This window comes from Rhinopithecus bieti, unplaced genomic scaffold (assembly GCF_001698545.2).
Source record: "Rhinopithecus bieti isolate Rb0 unplaced genomic scaffold, ASM169854v2 scaffold_28024, whole genome shotgun sequence".
In the NCBI taxonomy this organism is placed as follows: domain Eukaryota; kingdom Metazoa; phylum Chordata; class Mammalia; order Primates; family Cercopithecidae; genus Rhinopithecus; species Rhinopithecus bieti.
The window spans coordinates 715,740-721,739 of NW_016812359.1; the positions used below are offsets into that span (position 1 = coordinate 715,740).

A 6,000-nucleotide genomic window follows, 5' to 3' on the forward strand; every position below is an offset into this window, starting at 1 on the left:
TCCTGGCTCCAGCTGTTTCTCAATGCCATCGCCACTCCTCTGTCAGAGTTACCGGATGTTCTCTGGCGGCAACATTCTTTGCGCCAAAAGTTGCTTTTGCAACAGCACAGGCATTTGCTGCGGGCAGGTGCTCCTTGGGTCCCAGGGCAGCTGGTTTCACAACTTCGCTGGTGTCTCCCCACACAACCTCCCCGGCCTGCGCCAGGTAGCATAAATCGGTGAATTGAGTCGGCAGTTTCCCCACAGCACCTTCGCCGGTAGCAACCTGCGAAGCCAGTGGATACGGTGGCGGCGAGGTTAATTTCACCGAGTCAGGTGTTTCTCGGTACCCGCACCGCTCTGCGCTTTGTGCTGGCCCAGGCCTGTCTCAGCACCGTTGGGTGCTTCCTAAAAGCGTTTGTCTGTGGTGGGTCTGATAGCTGCTATGGGAGGACTGTTTTCAGAAGTTTCTAGTAGAGCCCAACTGGCGCTTTCTCAATCGTCGAACCACTGGTTGCGCGGAGTTGGATGTACTTTAGTGACAGTGCATGTTTCTCTGTGCCATACCCATGGGTGTCGTCCAAACCGCAGTGTGTGTTTCGCTGGCACCATCGCCATGTGGGTAACCTCCTTCAGTGGCTGCGCTGGTCCCTGCAACAAGTCTCCGTTTCTTATCCGCGCTTTCTCCCAGAGAGCCGACCAGACACTTTTCCGCTTGTGTCGACTGCTAGTTGTGCTGTGCGCAGTTTCCTGGTCTCTGTGCGTCGCTTTCTCCATCCGAGGCCCTCTAGTGCAGGCGTCACAGTCGCAGGACCCAGTGTTCCCATTGACTGTTTCGCCAGCGGTGCCGAGCCGGAGGTTTTTCTGTCACAGCACTTGTACGGAGTTTCTTAGTGGCCGAACCTCTCTTTTTTCTGAGTCGATGGTTTCTTGGTGACAGCACCGTTGGTTGCATCAAAACGAATGTTGTCCTTGACAACCCAATCGGCTACCGTCACTCACAGGCTCCCAGTACCGCCATCCGCCAAGCCGAGGTTTCCTGGTCGCGGCACAGCTCGTTGGTGGGAGCCTTCATTTTCTCGATGGCGGCAGCGATCAGGTTGCCAATCTGAGGGATGCCGCGTCGCATCTGCTCCAGTTGCATCGAGTCTGGTGTTCCCGGAGGAGGCGGCGCTGGCTGGAGGGAGCCCGCCGCTCCTCAGAGCTGGTGGCAGGGGAGCTGCGCGGGCGCGGTCTCTTCCCATCGCCTCCAGCGCCGCCGCACCGGCTCTGACTCGGCCTCCAGAAACCAGTCCCTTGGCTGCGCCGCTCGCGCCTCTCTCGCAGGACCCTGCGGTTTCGTGAGTCGTTGGCTTCTTGGTTTTAGCAAGTTTCGATTTCGCGGTGCCTGCCGTTTCTGCCTCTGTTCAAAGTCGAGGAATAGCCAAAATGTGATTTCTCAGCCCAAGGAAGTCCCGACTTAGGACAAACACTGGTCTAGCCCTGGTTGCGATTTCTAGGTCGTAGAAAGTCACTGTTTCGTCCTAGAAAGGCAGAGTTACCCTATGACCCCCCACCCCCACCCCCCGCCTTTATTTTTTCCCCAGCAGCTCCGGGTTTCCTGTAGGCTCGGATTTCTCATCAAACAATCCCGGAGCTAGCCCTGCCTCAAGTTTCTTGGTCCTAGCAAGTTACAGTTTCATACTAGTAAGCCCTGCTTTAGCTGCGCAGGGGATGTTTAACTCCTGTAGAAATCTGTGTAACAGCAATTGCGATTTTCTTAGGTTTAGTGATGACCAGTTTAACAATGCCGGGGAGCTCTTATATCATGTTTGGTTTCGCAATAGCAGGTCCCGCCTTAGCTATGCCTGTGTTTTTAAAACTCCCCTGGAAGTCAGGAAATGCCGGCCAATGCGATTTCTCTGTTTTACCAAGCTCTGTTTGACAGTAGCAAGTCTCGTTCAACTCGACTTTTTCTCTTGTGGACCAAGTAGGGATATACCAGCTCCTGCGATTTTTCACTAGTAGTTAAACAGGTTTAACCACGACTGGTTTGTTTTTGTTTTTGTTGAAGGAAATTTAGACTTAGGTGTAATACGTATCGGTTCAGCTCTGACATAGATATCCTAATTGTAGGACTGCATCGTTTCGCAAGGTTAGTAATTTCTTTGTAAGGTTGATTCTTTGTAATTTTTGCTTTTTTGTGTCTTTTGCTCTGAGAACGATGTTACCAGTGTTTTTGCTTTTCATTTTACTTGCACTTTAGACTTTAATGATTTTAAAATTCTTTCTTTCTTTTCTTTTCTTTCTTTCTTTCTTTCTTTCTTTTTTTTTTTTTTTGAGAGAGTTTCGCTCTTGTTGCCCAGGCTGGTGCAATGGCACGATCTCAGCTCACCGCAAACTCCGCCTCCCAGGTTCAAGCGATTCTCCTGCCTCAGCCTCCCGAGTAGCTGTTGACTACAGGTGCCCGCCACCACATCCGGCTGACTTTTTATATTTTTAGTAGAGACTGGGTTCCTTTCTCCATATTGGCCAGGCTGGTCTCAAACTCCTGACCTTAGGTGATCCACCTGCCCCGGCCTCCCAAAGTGCTGGGATTACAAGCGTGAACCACCATTTTATTTTAGCTACGCCTAAAATTTTAGCTACGCCTAAAATCAGATTTTTATTTAAATGTTATGTGTTTTTTTTTTTTCTTTTAATTTTGAGAGTGTCTCAGCTTCGTGTTCCTCGACTTCCATTCTCTCAGTAGCTGGAGAGCCCAGCTCAATCTCAGTCTCGCTGGTGTTAAGTCCCGAGTTCTGTCTGGTATCTGTGCTTCTTACGCGAAGCTGACGGATTAGCATCAGCACTTTTGCCAGTAGTGCTCACTTGGCGTTTTCTCAGTTGCTGCACCATTGTTAGCTCCTAAAGTGACGTTTTCCTTTCGCAGGACCGGCAAGTTCTTTGTGCTGTCACTTTCTGGGTTCTGGCACCGCTAGTATCTCGTAGGAACTTAAGGAAGCTTGTTTTTATGTCGCAGAACGGTGATTGCACGAGCCTCTGTACCTGCTAGTAATTCCGTAGTACCATTAGCCGGAGCTTTTTCTGTCACAACACATTAAAATGGGTTAAAATATATTAAACGGATTAAAACATATTAAAATGTCAAAACACATTTCAACTGAGTGGGTTCATTCCTCCAGGCAGGATGTTCGGGTGGGGAAGCACCGCCCTTTTCTAAGAGTCTGCAGATTCTCTCTAGCAGCACCGTTTGCGGTGCAAAAACGAGTATTTGTTTGGCAACACCAGTGCTATACGCTGGGTGCTGGCACTTGCTACGTTCAGTTTCTCCTTAGCGAGGTCGTTACTAGGGCAGAGCCCTAGCGCAGTTTTCTGGTGGCAGCAGTGCTTATTTCCCGGACAGATTGTTTTTGTCCCCTGAAGCGCTCTTTAATCCCAGGGTTCTGTAGCACTATTTCTGTCTAAGGTTTGCTTAGTGTCCGTTTCATTTCGGTTTCTTTTCTCGCTATGCTTTTCCGTCGGAATTACGGTTTTGGTTTTATATACTCTCTAACATATTACCGTTTTTCATGTGTCTACCAGTGTTCGTACATTTGTTTTCTTTCCCCTCCCTCCCTCCCTCCCTCCCCTCCCTCCCTTCTTTCTCCTTCTTCTTCTCGGTTACTGTGATCTACCCAACCTCACCCAAGGTTCAAGCGATCTCTCTGCCTCAGCCTCTGAGTGACTGGATTACGGCCCGCGCCACCATGCTCGCTCATTTTTGTACTTTTAGTAAGAGACGGAGTTTCACCTGTTGTCAAACTGGTCTCGAACTTTGACCTCCGGCCTCCCAAGTTGCTGGGCGATTACAGGCGTCAAGCCGCACCGCACCCAGCCTATGATTCTTAATACTGGCTGGCTCTGCACCCACGGGCTCTGGAAAGCATAAATACCCATGAGTGAGGAAGTGGCCAGCCCTCCACAACTGTGGGTTGTTTCTCATCAGTTGGGACGAGAGACTGAGGAAAAGAAAGAGACACAGAGAAAAGATGTGAGAAGAAAAGTGGCCCAGGGGACAGGCTCAGCATAGGGAGACACCATAGCACTCGTCTTGAGTTCCCTCAAGTATTTCTGATTCCTATTCTCCCTCTCAGGAGGGGGATTGGCAGACTATAGGGTAATGGTGGGTGAGTCAGCAAGAAACATGTGACAAGATCTCTGTGTCATAATAAAGTTTAAGGAAGTTGCTGCGCCTTAATGTGACGTAGCCAGATTTCTATGTTTGTGACTTTACACAAACTTCGGTGCATTAGAAGCAGTATTGCCACAGCGATGTCTCACCTCCGCCATAAAGGCAGTTTCTCCTATCTCAGTAAATAGAACCTAAGACTGTTTACACCAAGACATTCCATTCCCAGGGATGACTGGGACAGCTGCCCTCCTCTTATCTCAACTTGCAAAGAGGGCTTCCTCTTGTTACTAATCCTCCTCAGCACGACCCTTTAGGGTGTTGGGACTGAGGATAGGTCTTTTCCTTTCACGAGGCCTATTCAGGCTGTCACCATGGGAGGAAAACATTGGACAATACCTGGCTTCCTAGGCAGAGGTCCTGCGGCCTTCCCAGTGTATTTGGTCCCGGGTACTCGAGGTTAGAGAATGGTGATGACTTTTGCCAAGCATACTGCCTTCAAGCACTTTTTTTTTTTTTTTTTTTTTTAAACAAAGCCATCGTTGCACAACCCTAAATCCATTAAACCTTGAGTCAACACGCACTGTCTCTGAAGCACAGGGTTGGGCGCTAGTGTTACAGATTACACAGGATCTCAAGGCAGAAGAATTTCTCTTAGTACAGAACAAAATGGAGTCTCTTATGTCTAATTCTTTCTACATAGACACAGTAACACTCTGATCTCTTTTTTTCCCCACAGAGAGTGATGGTAGCACTGAAGGCTGTCCCTTCTCGGTCAGAGCAAACATTTGTTTCCTCCTGGTCTGAGGCTTAAGCGATGGAGCAACATTTTCTTGGCTGTGTGAAGCGTGTTTCGGATTCCGCAGAGGTAGCGCCAGAGCCCCAGCCTCCGCCTATTGTGAGTTCAGAAGATTGTGGTCCGTGGCCTCTTTCTATGTATCCAGTAGCAGGAGAGTACTCATTGGACAGCTGTGATTTGGGACTGCTTTCCAGTCCTTGCTGGCGGCTACCCGGAGTCTACCCGCAAAACGGACTCTTTCCCAGAGTTCAGGGCACCTTAGAACCAAGTACAGTGGAGCCCACGAGTTCAGTTGGCCCTGGACACAGAAGCTGTAAGAGGCACCTGTAGAAGAGGTGGACCGCTCAGAGGAAGCCCACAGATTCACACTCCAGCAGCTTCCCTGGTGCAGTCCTCCCCACTCCAGGGACAAATAGCATGAAACCCAGGCCTCTGAAGGCGGGCGCCTTTCAGGGTGCCGCCATCCTCCTGTCTTGAAGTGGTGGTGCCACCACCCGGGTTTCTCAGGCTGCCTGGAGTGGATTCGTCACCTTGGTTATGCCCATTCTCTGTACGCTGGGGGTGCTGCCCAGGGACCTTTGGAGCCAAGAAGCTTTAGGTAGCAGCAGGAGCCATTTTGGATTCTCCTCCTTGAAAAGATTCTCAGTTACAAAATGTCTTCATTCAGAAAGTAAAAATACATTTAGATGTGCTTTCAGTGCTCATGGTCAATTTTAAAATTTTCTTTTTCTTGACCTTTCTCCATGGTGTCCAGTCGCTTATTGCAGTTTCCTTTTATTTTGAACTTTTATGTTTATTTCATTATATGTTTCATTTAGCAATTTTATTTCTATCCGTTTCAACTCTGGGAAATCTATTTTATGATTTTAGAATTATTCAGAGTGTTGGCATATTTAAACTTTGTTTTCCATTCTATTTTTAATTATATTTGTACTATTTTCAAGTTATTGCTTTTAAATATATCATTTTGTTTTCATTTAATTTTATTTCATATCTTTGGGTTATTAGAACGTCTTTTAATTACTAATTTTATTTTTGTTTTAACAACTGCCTTTGTTTTTACAGTATAGCA

General features: G+C 48.1%; 1 pseudogene; it reads left to right on the forward strand.

Annotated features, from left to right (window-relative positions):
- The window catches only part of LOC108544732 (annexin-2 receptor-like), a 53,612-nt pseudogene extending 47,993 nt beyond the window's left edge, over positions 1 to 5,619 (forward strand).
- Positions 5,620 to 6,000: the final 381 nt, after the last annotated feature.